Below are 14,155 nucleotides of genomic sequence, written 5' to 3' on the forward strand. Positions count from 1 at the left end.
ACAACCACTGTATATGCCAAAGATATTTTAAAAGATAATAAAGGAGAAATAGTTAAAGAAAGCACATCTGTAAAACACTTGGCCCACTATCTGAAATGCAGTGGTGGCTTATTATGTGATAGCTCCATCTGGATCCCACTTTACCCTTTCTTCTCTAAACCAGTGCAATAGCAGTTTTCCTCCTGAGATATGCATTACTCATGAGCTCTACCTCTCTGTGCTCTAGAGTATATGATAAATCATACGTAAAGGTAATGTATGAATATATGAATCACTCAGGTGGACCTGATCTAAGCACAAAGGTCCTTTTAAGAGGGAGGTAGAAGAGTTAACCCATTACCAAATATTAGTGGCTTAAAGAAACATAAATTTATCCTCTTGAGGCTTTTGGAGATCACAAGTCTGAAATGTGTCTTAGAGGCTAAATCCAAGATGTTATCAGCTCTGTGTTAATTATGAAGTCTTTAGGAGCGAATCTGTTGTTTTGCCTTTTCCAATTTCTAGAAACTGCTTGCATTCCTTGACTCATGGCCCCTTCTCTATCTTCAAAGCCAGGAGCATAGACTTTTTTCTTCCTCTGCTCTTCAGTCTCCCTCTTACAAGGACTCTTAGTTTAAATCAGGTCCACCTGAATGATTCAGAATAATCTTCTCATCTTAGGGACCTTTAATTTAATCATATCTACAAAGTTCCTTTGCTGTGTAAGGTAACATATTCACAGGTTCTGTGGATCAGAATGTGGACATCGTTGAGAGCTCTTACTTAATCTACCACAGATAAGGAGCAGAGGGCAGTTTCTCAAGGATTCATCAAGTAATGATAGAGACTGAAGGTCATTGGATGGTATAATGAGGAGAAAAAAGACCAAATGGGGGAAAGACATGAAGTTCAGCACTGGGTGTGTTTAGATTGGTATGTTTAAGACTGGATATTCAAAGAAATTACCTACATCTTGAGTTGAAAAAAGGTCCTTTTGAAAACAGGGCTAGCAAGCTTAAAGAGCCAAACAGTGCATGTTCTTTCTAATTTGAGGAACCTGGACCTAAAATGATGATGATGATGATGACTGGGACATAAATGTGAAAGGAGGATGGTCGGGGAGATCAGCAGGATGGGGGAGTGATAAAGGAAAGGATTCTCTCTTTCCCCATACATATATATATATATATATATGACATATATATACATATAAGACAGAATAAAGAAACCCACCAAATACTGTTTGAAAAAGGGGGGAGGAGGTAGGAGAAATGGGAATATAATGGAGGGGTTGTACACATATATGAAATTGCTACATTGAAACCCCCTCATGTTATTAATGTACACTAATTCAAAAATATAATAACATAGCTCCATGGTAGAGTGCATGAAATAATGTGATGAGCTAATAGTTTCATTACTACTGTGAAGAATATTATTGCTTAGATATTTTCCAATTGATTATAGTTGATGCTCTTAGATTTTCTAGGCAGATAATATATAATATTTCGAGGAAAATATCAATGCTGGTGTCAAGAACAGACACCTGAGAGGAAGTAATTAAGAAGGACTAAAAATGTTTGTTTTGGCAAAATGATTACCAATAAAGTAATTTATGTAAACTATTTACTTTTAGTTCCCCTGTGGCACAGTAGCATGAAGGTTAATCATATTGATTTTGATAACAGTTTTATTTTATAAGGGCTATTAAGTCTACATAGGTTTTCTTAGTTACCCCAATGTTGCTATTGGGTGACAAATCTATCCATTTACAATTTAAGAAAAGTAAAGGGGACATTTTTCTTTCTCAACACTTTTGTCTTGGGCTGCCACTTAGTTTTACTAATGAGAGAAACCCAGTTTCATAACAGTTAATTTTAAAACAAATATTTGTTCATATCTGTCCAACTCTTAGAATGTCATGCACAGAGTACAGCACAACAGATATGTTTATTCATACAGGTAATGAATGATGTCAAGAGCTCCACTTGCTAATCATTTGAAAAATACACATGTATTTTCAAACTTCATCTGTGAAAAAGTTAGCTACAAATTCATCTACTCAGTTCTTCTGCTTAAGGAGCGACACTACTGGAGTGGCTTATCCACATTTGGGGCCCTTCTTGCCTCCAAATGAGCTTGAGATTGTTTTATTTCAGCTTCTGATATGTCTATTAATGGTGGCAGGAGTAGGGTCTAATCCCAGAAACTTGGGGTTATCCCTGTCTCCCTTCCCTTTCTTAAATTCACACACACGAATGCTGTCATTTTTATCTGCCTTCCTTCTTCTATCCTTGCCTCCCTCCCTCTCTCTTTCTTCTCCCTTCCTTCCTTCCTTCCTTCCTTCCTTTCTTCCTTCCTTCCTCTGTTTCTCTGTTCCTTTCTTCCCCTTTCATTGCCTCTCACCTGCTAACATACCATCACAACCTGTCTGTACTGCCTGAGCCTTTTCTTTTTTCAGATTCAGTTCAATTTCTACTGTGAGAATAATAGTCCTGAGTCCCAGTTCCAATTAGCTCATTAATGGTCCAGGACCTTTCAACAACTTCCTACTGCCTAGCATAAAATTAAATACTGATGGGCTAGGCTTCAAATCTACTTTTCTAGACTTGTATTGGGAATTCCCTTTTACACTGTTGATTTTTCAGTGAAACAGGACTATCTGTCATTTCCAAATTTATGTCATCTCTGTCTCTGCCTTTAGGCCTTGACATCTGTTGCTCTCTCATGTGAAATGCTCAGCCTCTTGTTCCAAACACACATACTTACTTGTGAAAATCTAACCTATTATTCCAAGGACATCTCAGATGATATGTATAATAGCTCCTTTTAGTCATGGAGGATGCCTGAAAGCACCCTATAAATACTGGGTTTTTTTCTATACTAAAAACTTATGATCAAGTTTATAATTTATTCATTAGGTACTATTAACAACAATTAATAATAAAATCACACAGAACTTTTGCTACAGAATACTGTAGCAAAAGTTATGTGAATGTAGTTTCTCAAAATATCTTAAGTATCTTATTGTACTATACTTACCTTTCTTTTGTGATGATGTGTGATGAAGCAATGCCTCCATGATCTGGTGGAGTGAGGTAAATGATATAGATGTCATGACATAAGATTATGCTACTACGTAAGGGTTACTTGAACACAAGCACTGCAATACCAAAGCAGTCAATTTGGTAATGGGAAACCTACCAAGTGACTAATGGGCAGGTAGCATATACAGTGTGGATACACTGAAAAAAGGGATGATTCACACTCCAGACAGGATGACATGAGGTTTCATCATTTATTCTTCTCATCATTTCATCATGAGAAGAATAAAATTGCTGATGGGGATGGGTGAATTATATTTCATGAAATTCTTACTCGGGAACATTAGACGAGATCTTTGCATAGCCACAGAATTTGTTTTGCATCTTTTTTATGACACCTTTCACATTCAAACCACGGTTATTTTTATGTGTATACTTGTTTCTCCACCAGAAGATAAGATCCTTGAAATTAGAAACTGAATCTTATCAATCTTAGGAATCTTTCATTGATTCATAGATACTCCATAAATATTTGTTAAATGCTGTGATAAACAAGTGAATTGATTTTGCTTGTTTATTTCTATCTGCGATTAGTCATAATGTGAACAAACCATTCAAGTCCACTCAAGAATAAGATCCATAACTGGAATAATAAAATTTTCAATCAAGCAAGATGCTATTGCTATGATATACACTGATCTATGAAAAATCTAAGCTCTGAAAAACAGAATCTTAGTACACTATTTTCAAGAAAGAGATACTATCTCTCTTCTTAAGAGTTGGTCTAAACTTAGTACCAGAAAACTGAAACCACTTCACTGGAGAATAAATAAGTTTCAATTTTTAATAGATGACAAACTGTGACAGAGCTGAGAGTATCAAATTAGCCCAAGCATTAGCCATCCCTCAGTGCCAGCCGAGGGGCATATGGAGAGAGAACTCCTGGGGTGGGGTGGGTGATTGGCTTTCCTTCATGGTACTGGCAGCAACAGCTGCTGCTTGGCTCTGAAAGCAGCTCTCTGCCCTTCTTTGGTGACCAAGAGATGGATGAGAGACATTCCAACAACCAAGATGATCCAAGATAAGTTCGGGGTATGTGTGGCTGGATGGGGCAGGGGCTTTGGTTGGATGTGCAACTGAACAGTAAGAAGCAGAATGACTAGTAAAATTGTTATTAATCTCTCAAGGGTGGCAAAACTTAGAATTGAGTCCTAATATCAGATTGAGAAACTATATTGCATCAGTTATGAAAAAAATAACTTCTATGTTCCAGAAACGAAGGATTTCCTGAGGAGGAAATGGAAGGTGCCATATTTCAGAGCATTATGAAAAAAAATTACAGGCACATAAATCTAGGAGGAGATAGCTTCGGCTCCACCATAATGGATGATGAAAGGTGAGATTAAATGATTCTGAAACTTTGCCTGACCTGATAAACCTCTACGACTTAAGAAAATGAACCCTGCTTGGCGGGACACAGCCTCCCTAATATCATCATAGTAAAAGGAATTTCTCACATTGCAGGCTGAAGCAGCAGTGTTCTGCACTCATCACAACATAGGGCTTTTGCTTTAAGATGAGCATTTGAAAGAATTGGTAAATCGCTTTATGCATTTTGCCTGTGTTTTATTCTAGATAAACTTATAGATGGTTGATTTACTTTTAATATTAAAAATCATCTCCTCTTCACTTTCACTATAGCCTTTGCTTGTTAATTTATTTTTAAACACAGGGAGAACATCTGGAAATACAGATGAAGAAAACTTAAGATAGATGACAATCTGATTGTACATCCATGACCATTTATCCTTGCCAATGCCCTGCTGGCAAGATTCAATTAATAGAATAAGCAAGGCCCACAAGCCTCCAAAATGCACAGTCTTAAAAACAAACAGGTGTAGGCTTTATTGTTTGTAGACTCAGATGGAACGCAGTGACTTTTGGCTAGGTGGAGAGTTGATATTTTAGCTGGGGTGAGAAACTTAGAATCTTGGCTCCCTGAATAGGTGCAACTGGTTAAACCCAATAGATCTCTCTCTATCTTTGGAGAAAATTTGCCTCTGTCAGTTTCCAATGTGGAACCTGTTTCTTGCAGGTCAACTCTAGTAGCCCTGGAGAAGAACTGCAACCTTGGGCAGAACTTCTGTCAATCCACATAGTTGAAGAGGGTGAAGCCCATCATGCCCTTTGGCACCAGAAACATTGAGAAGTTTTCTTTATCCCTTTGTTTCCAAGGAATCATTTTGATCCTTTGCTCACACAATTCCCAATGGTAACAGTGTGAAAAACAAAAAAAGATGCCCTATGTGACCTCTGTGTCAGGAAGTGTAAACCAAAACAATAAGAGACCATGGGAGTGGGGAACAAAATTGAAAAGGCTGATATTACTGTTTGTGGAAATATAAAGTACTACAACCACTAGTTTATAGAACTTATTTAAATTATGAATGGACATAGAGGTGGATTGAGAATTCTCATTTTTAGAAGCCCATGCTACAGAAAATGTAAAAAGAGTAATTGGGCTCCTTTTTCTATTTCTTCCCACTTTAACCCTGTTGCACTAAATTCCTTTCCTAAAAAGCTTTACTATTACTTTTACTACAAAAAAAAGAGTATTAGAAAAAAATATATATATATACACACACACACAAAGATGCTAACTGAGTGTTTGTAAGAGCAGGCATTTCAAAATAACCTAAAAGTGGGTAGATGCAATAATGATGCTAGGCAACCGTGTTTGTGATATTTTAAGTTAACAAGCACATTTCAGAGAAATAATATGATCCTGATTTTGTGTATAGAACCTTTTTTGCACATACAAGCTTATGTATTCAGTGAATTGAGAGTAGAAAGATAATTACAATCTGGTAACATGTGTTGCCCTGAAGGGGATATGATTGGAAGGGAAGGGTAGAAAGATGGGAGAGACTACTAATTTTTACTTGATTTATATCTGAATTATTTAATGGTTATAATGAATATATATTATTTTCATAAGATTTTTCTTAAAAACCTCATACTTAAAAATTTTTAAGAGGAAAAGAGTCATCTCTTCAATTTCTGTGAGTCTTCTGTTGCATTTTGCAAATATAGTTACTTCACACCCTTTCAAATTCTATTTCATTTCTTTATAAAACTGAAAATTTAACCAGATGAACACATGGAGAAGTCATTTTATTTTATTCTATCTATACAATTATACTCCTATGAGGGAAAAAATGTACTTGTTTGAAAAAAAACAAGGGCACAAAAATCTCACTCAATATCATAGCATAAGAAGAGAAAATACTCAAATTGTTATTGGGAAAGGCAAAGCAAAGCTAGGGATAATTTTCATCTGGAAACAGATGACAATCTTTCTTCTGTGTTGCTAAGCCAGTGGCTCGCCAACATTAGTGTGTGTCAGAATTACCTGGAGGGCTTGTGAAAATACAGATTGCCCAACCTTACCTTCAGTTCCTGGTTTTCTATAGGTCTGGAATGAAAACTGAGAATATGCATTTCTAGTAAGTTCCCCAGTGACTCTGAGGCTGTTTGAGGACCACATTTATGGACTCACTGCTTCAAAAATATTATATACCCCTTGTCAGAAATTGCTGAGATTTCCAGAAGCAAGAACAAAAATCCCATCAAGATGTACATAAGTAGTATCTGACATGGGGTTTGAGAATATATGTTGCCATGAAGCTGTCTGTAAACATTACATATTCTGCGAGACTATTTTGTCATCTAAAACAAAAACATTGAACAAATAAAAAAGTAAGCATAATAGAAAATTATGTGCTATTGAATCTCATTTATTTTCCTTTTATTGCTTGTAAGAGAATATGAGTCATATAATTTTCTAACTTCTTATCCACAGTAGAGAATAAGTAAAACCAGAAAGTATGGAAAGCAAAGAGAATGCTAAATGTTTATGAGTTGCACTTGTAAGAAAAAAGTTTCCTTCCTGCCTTTGCATACATAATGATCCAAGTGGAAACTTTATTTTTTAGTAAAATAATGTATTACCTCTTTGATGATTGAGTTTCATTGTAACTGAGGCAGTTAATGTGCACAATATGCCACTTTGGGCTGCTCTATAATTTTTTTCAAGTTTGACCATCTTTCTTAAAACTAACTTTTTTGGAAGAAAAGAAAAATGTTAAGAAAGAAACAAAACTCTAGAGACATAACTTTGCATTGTTTCTGAGGGGTGGCATCCTATTCTAAAGTGGTCCAAAAGCTATGTGTTGAAGCCAAGTTTCCAGACTTGTCACCACTAGGCCCTGCTCTCTTCCCCAAAACAAGTCAGACTTTCCATTTGGACCAACATCATGGCTCTTGACAGAGCTTCAGGGGAAGGATTTTGGAGTCATGGGTGTGTTCCAAGGAGGCTCAGGAAAAGCTTTCCTTGCAGTGTGAATTTGATAGCTGTAGCTCAGAGGCAGACCAGGACACCTGAGAACATGTCCAAGCAGCCTTGACCCCTGATCTCTGGGCTCTTCCCTCGGAAGTTCTTCGCCAGTCCAGTTAAACTGTACATCATAATTTCATGGCCATCTCAGATATTACTTTCAAATAACATGTTTACTTTGTGAAAGCTCTTTCTTACTTTAGGAAATCCAGAGGTCAGGATTGCACTTGGTTGACAGATCTGAGAAATGCCTTTGCCCTCTTACCTCCTTGTTCATATTAGATTTCATCTTGTTTGCTATCTTCTTTTCTCCAAGTTTATAGTTTCCTAATGCTGTCTCTTGGCTACTTTAGAGATTACCCTGGATCACCTAGGATACAGCTCTCCAACTCCCAATCCCATTTCCAAATTTGCCTAACCTTGGCTAATTAACCATCTTGAAACAAATTTACACCAGGGCATTAATGGCAGATAATGGCCTACTCGGTTAACTTCTTCAGTCACGTCCATATTTTATATAGCAATTTTAGATTCAAAAGACTTAAGTAAAGGAGTACGTTTTCAGCAATGGAATGTCCTAACTGGTACAGGCCAGGAAGGGAGAGATTTTTGGTCAGAGCAGCTTCCTAGGGTCCCTCACACCATAATATATCAGCCAGTGATGCATTAAGAATTGTACTTAACAAGGGTACACATGAATGATGTTCTCCTTTAAAAAGTATGCTCTAAATCTCTACCTGAAAGAGAAACTTATAGGAACTTATCTCGCTGGTCTCCATTTGTGCCCAGTCCTGTAATCCAGGTTAGTTTATTGCTCGCTGATCAGAAGTAACATTTACTTATAGTTAGGCAACTGTTGTAGCTGTGGACCTGTATATAGACAGTAGGATTACAGCTCAAATCATCAAGTGTTATATAACATTAAGACCCCTGAACTTTGGCTGTACGGGGCGGGTAAGGTATCTAACAGAACACTTCCTGTGTAGTAATCAGGCTTGGAAATGAAAGGAAGGGAGTTGGACCAGTCACTGGGAAGCAGAACCACTTCATTAAGGACTAAATGGCATATAAAATTGGCTGTAATATTCCAAAGAACAGATAGTATTGTATGTAAATTATAAGTCAATTAGGTTTTATTCTTCTTGGATTTCATATGTTTATATATGCTGTTTTTACTTCTCTTGAAAATCTAAGTCCACCTCAACTCAGCAGGAGGGATCAGTAGAGCTAAGCTTTACTCAGAGTTCATTCAGATTCTGGGGATAAGAATGTTAGTGACAGTGTTTATCATGGGAAAGCAAAATCAGATGAAACAAACCAAGCCCTCCAGACATAGACATTCATTTAATAGAACTAAAACCTTGAAAGCTCATTTAAAACATTTTAAAACTTGTTGGATGTGTTCTATTTTAGTTTTTTTAAAATAAGGGATGTGGAACCTTATGATCACCTTGGGTGATATTATTGTAGTTAGGGGGTGAAACACCCTAGCTCACTTCTATGAACATGGAACTCAGTAATAGTACCTTAATTTGTCCATCTGGTTAGTTTTATAAGAGTGGAGGTGCTTTTTATTTCTACAGAATAAACCAAAAGTAACTTCAACTTTCTGAGAATGACAAGTACTGTCAAACTGTATGACAACCCAACTATAAGTATGTACAGATACACTATTTTTCATTTATGCTTGGGATTTCTTCCTTTTCTCAATTAATACTTATTTTTATTGACTTCTCAGAAATAATTTTAATCAGTCCTACATTAAAGACACATAATTTCAAATTTATTTTTATGAGATCAAGACACAAAAATAGATTAAAGTATAATTGACATATATAAATGAAAGCTTTTGTCATATTTATATGGATCTTACAAGTATTAAACTTATGTTTCCATACTATTCTAGGTACTTCTAGGAATTTTTAATTTGATGTGATAATTCTTTAAGCATCTTCATGTGTCTGCATCTAGGCCTACCTAAGAATGGAATCTCCAAGTATTACAGGCTCCAATGTCACCTATAGTAGTCCCCAGCAGAAATCAGCTCAGCTGGCACAGAATCCCAAATTATAGGCTATTGATCTTACCTTGACCTTTGAGGCACAAGAATCTTGTAGCAGAGGTTAGGCAGGTTCCACCCCATACAAATATTTGTCTAAAGCAATATCCAGAGGAGTACCAGGATTTACAACTTTATGAGAAAAATAAAATCATTTGCTGAGCATAAGTGAAGTACTTTAGGGAGTGAGAACAATAAAGATTTGACTGTTGATAAGGCCTTAATTGCACTCTGAATTACAGAGCAGCGAGGTCCTGATGTTTACTTTCAGTTCCTCGTCACTGAGGAACATTTGAACTCCTATATTCATTGTGACTAAAAGATTGTGGCCTGTGTTTGACAGATTATTTTAAGCTCCTCCATCAAATAGTCATAAAATACTGACTGTGTGTCAGGCCTTATGCTGGGTGTTGTGTATAAAAATATGACTGAGGAGCTCACAATGTAGTATAGAGGAAACGTGTAAATAAAAATGAAAGCTATTGGTACTTTCTAAATGTAAGTACTATTCTAATGATTTCACATATTTCATAAAATCTGTAAAACAATCCCAGACACATGTTTACTTCTGTCATTTTACATGAGAGGAAACAAATTCATGGAGAAGTAAATTGGGCATTTTACCATAGTAGGACTGACATTCAGACCTAAAAGGACCACATGGAATTTTAGGAGGCTTTCTTTAAAAAAAAATACACTTCGCACTTAGATAGCTACTATAAAAAACAAGCAAGCAAATAAACAAAGCCTGAATAATAGCCCCCAGAAGCCTAGGTATGATAGTACATGCCTATAATACTAGCATTTGGGAGGCTGAGGCAGGAAGATCGCAAGCTTGAGGCCAGCTTGAGCTATATAGCATGACCTTGTCTCGCCTCCAAAGAAAATCCTTTAGAACATAACAAGCTCTGCCAATGACATGGCAGAATTGAACTTCTGGGAATATAAAATGGTGCAGCCACCATGGAAAATGGTATGGCAATTCCTCAAAAAATTACCTCCTGCCCCAGCAATTCTGCTTCTGGGAATATACCTAAAAGAAGCAAAAGCAGGGTTCGAACAGATATTTGCATACCCATGTTCATATAAGGATTATTTACAATAGCTAAAGTGTAGGATCACACCAGGTGTCTACTGACATAAATGCATAAACAAAAGGTGATATATATACACAATGGAATATTACTCAGTCTTCAATCCATACTATAGTATGGATGAACCATGAAGACACTATGCAAAGTGAAATAGGTCAGACACAAAAGGAAAAATACTGTTTGAAGGTACCCAGAATAGTCAAATTCATAGAGCAGAAAGAAAGGAGGGTAGGTATTGCTAGAGGCCAGGTGAAGGAGGAGCTTTTGGCAATTAGTGTTTAATGGGTACAGAGTTTTCGTTTGGGAAAATGAAAAAGTTGAATAATAGTGACCACTGTATAATAATGTGACTGTACTTAATATCACAGAACTGTATACCTAAAAATGTTTTAAACGGTAAATTAAATTTTACCACAAAATGAATACAAAATTAATAATAAAAATTAGTGACCAAAATAACAATCTACTTAGGACAAGAGATCATCATAAATTAAACACTAAAAAAGTTAAACACCTGTAAAACAGAAACAAAAACAGAAAAACAATACATTATTTTATAAGCTATCTTTTATGTATATTTTAGTTTTATAATCCCTGATAATCTCTACATATGACAAAAGTTTTATATCATCTTCTATGGAGGGAATAAAAGGATATTTCAGGCTTTTTTCTAGCATGGTTGATCGAAATATATTTTCCTTTATTATTGATATTGGTTGCAAAACACTTTATGCACACATTTGAAGTAGTGCTGCAGGTCTGTGCCTTTAAAATATAACATTCTTTAATTTTATGCTTTTTCCACAAAAAGTTTAAAAAGTACAATGTGGTTTTAATTGTACAAAAGATATTATCAGATACATTTAGAGGAGAGAACTTTTGTCTTGACTGGTATCAGATGAGAGCCAGATTCTCTGCCTACATTTTACACATTTGACAAGTGAAGTAATTTTTAATAGATAAACTCTGTCTCTGTATATTTCACAATCTGTTTCTTTTCAACAGCCTACAAATTTCTGGACCTGCGAGCTATTAGGATTTTGATGTGATTTTTGAGCACTGCATATTTGTGATTTGTTATGCCGGAATGGCTAGCTAATAAATTATAAGTGTGTATACAGAACTGACTGGAAACCATATAAATAGATCCCTCTGAAGCCAAACTAAAATTATTCTCAACTCAATTTCCCTAGCCGGATCTCACAAATGCCTGCAGTCTTGAACACCACCTGACACAGGAAGTATGATGGCTGGTAGAATGATAATGGTCTCGACTGTCTGACAGTATTGTTAACAAATTTTATATAAACACGTGACAATATAAACACATTTCTAGGGTCTTTCCAGAATCTTGGAAGCAGGAAGTGGACAGTCCTGGATGTTAAACCTCATCCTTTTCGTAGTAATACCACCTCTGTCTAAAGTCTGTTTGACTCCTACATGTTTGCCTCTTGCCACTGTACTATTCCACCTCAGATTAATTATAAAGATAATTATAAGGGGAATGAGTGAAACCAAACTAGACAGAAAAGACCTCCCAAGGAAGGACACATAAAACAGCTGTGCCAAGGAAGACTCTGGAATTAAAAACTCACAATCTCACGCTGTCTGTACTGGAAGAACATACCTTTATTTCATGACTTCCCTAGTGCTTTCAGAAAACTTAGCACATCTACTTCTGTGTCTGGGCCACTTGCCTGCACTGCAATAAAGGAAATGTATGTTTTCTCCTTTTTTTTTTTTGAAAAGAATAATGGGGAGAACAAATGGAAAATTTGTTGGTGCAAAAGATGCAAAAAATAAAAAAGGTAAAACCATCCCAAGGGAGGCCCTACAGGTATAAAAAAAAAGCATGCCAGCTTCAATGACAAAACAAAGATTGGTTAAATTTAGTCAAGTGATAAAGAATATTAGCATCAGAGGGAATTTTATTTATCAAATCAAACAATTAGAAGTTGTTAAAGAGGTAACATTAAACACTGGGTAAAGGTCCATAGATGTACACGAAAGTGTGTGAGCTTAAAAAGCTCTATTGCCTGAAGGAAATGATCAGTGTGCTGACCTTTGGCTCAGGTAGATCACCTTGGATGTAAGCAGTACCTAACTAGGTTTGTGCTATTCTCTCAAATTTTTTATTGATATTTCATCTTTGGCTCTGATTTGCCATAGAGTGTTAAGAGGTCATACATCTCTCTCTTTTATTTGAGTAAGTGACTTTGCAATTCTGTGACAGGAGAGAAATTAATCTAGGAATGCTAAATTTAATCAAATTTGTAGAATGAAAACATTGGTGTTAAGTTTATGAATTTAATTTTATAACCATTGGAAGAATCTATGAAAAACAGTTTCTTAAGATACTTGAAACGTGTAGTAGAACGTGACACATTAGAAAATTAAATATAACTATGTGATTTTCATTTTAAAGGAATAAAAGAAGCTGGGAGTGGTGGCTCACACCTCTAATCCTGGATATTTTGGAGGCTGAGATCAGAAGGATCTCAGATTTGAGTCCTGGGCAAATAGTTCATGAGACCTCATCTCCAAAATAATCAGAACTAAATGGACGAGGTGTGGCTCAAATAGTAAAGTGTTTGCTTTGCAAATATGAAGCCCTGAGTTCAAACCCCTTTCCCACCAAGAAAAAAAAAAGGGATGAGAGAAGTCTCATAAGTTTCTACAAAGTGTTTGAATGTTTAAGAGAACATAATTTACTAATGCACATTCCTTTTACTGAAATTGCTTTAATTATGAGAATCCTTTTCCCCCTTTAAAAATATTTATAAAGTGTGTAAAAGATTACCATGTTAGGCATTTGCAAAGTTTCAGAGATTCAGCTAGGTTGTTTATACTTAATACAGTTTATAATATTTGAAGGAACTAAATTGATCAAGTCTATCAATTACATTGTTTAGAGGAATTTATACTGAACTGGACACTAATGAAGGAATAAGTATAAATAATAATTCATATTTCCTCCCCTTCAAATTTCAATATTTATAGTCTTGTTTATTAAACATAAAGTCTTTAGAAAAAACAGTGCATCTTTTCATAACTAATTTAATACATTGAGAAGTAGGTAGATACAGTATAAACATTCTTTCAGAGGATAGATGAACACGAACATTTGACTAAATGAAAGACAGAACAAACTCAGTTACTTACAGCTCCAGAGAAGGCTGCTGGGCAGGACCACACAGGAGTTATACCTGAAGTTAGGGTACCAGAAAGCAGGAGCAGTAGGGAGCAACTTATATATGGCAAGAAGGGTGGGGTTAGCTAAGTTCATAGGTTGACTGATTTGAATAATTTTGGTGGGCTCTGGTGCCACCAAAATTGTCCGTTGCCTGGCCCTAGAGTGATTAGAGATGGTATATTGGGGACCTGGAACATGAGACCCAGATAAGGGAAGTGGTTGGGGTGTGGACTTTATCAGTTGCTCAAGAAAGAGTACTGGCCAGCCTCTAGTCAGGATCTCAAAATTAGATTAAGACAGGACAGTAAATGAAAAAAACCCACACACAAAAACTTACATAATGATTGAGTTCTTGATATCTTGTCATCGGTTTTGAGGTCAATTATTTGT

At 35.9% G+C, this 14,155-nt stretch overlaps 1 protein-coding gene and 1 long non-coding RNA gene across 5 annotated transcripts in view; one reads left to right on the plus strand and one right to left on the minus strand.

Moving 5' to 3' along the window:
• The window catches only part of Ca1 (carbonic anhydrase 1), a 49,766-nt gene extending 35,925 nt beyond the window's left edge, over positions 1–13,841 (minus strand). Inside the window, exons 1-2 of one of the 4 annotated variants that reach the window (XM_074068791.1) lie at positions 13,735–13,805; positions 3,022–3,064 (exon numbers count right to left, since the gene is read on the minus strand). The gene's annotated coding sequence lies outside the window, so the exon portion shown is untranslated. Of the gene's footprint in view, positions 1–3,021; positions 3,065–13,734 lie in introns of all 4 variants that reach the window. The other 3 variants (XM_020182759.2, XM_074068792.1, XM_020182760.2) reach the window with 3 other exon arrangements.
• Positions 3,964–6,787, plus strand: LOC109698492 (uncharacterized). The gene is made up of 3 exons (XR_002213542.2): positions 3,964–4,115; positions 4,297–4,419; positions 5,119–6,787. It is a non-coding gene; the product is annotated as an uncharacterized lncRNA (long non-coding RNA).
• Positions 13,842–14,155: the final 314 nt, after the last annotated feature.

The sequence above is a fragment of the Castor canadensis genome, chromosome 3 (assembly GCF_047511655.1).
Source record: "Castor canadensis chromosome 3, mCasCan1.hap1v2, whole genome shotgun sequence".
Lineage (NCBI taxonomy): Eukaryota > Metazoa > Chordata > Mammalia > Rodentia > Castoridae > Castor > Castor canadensis.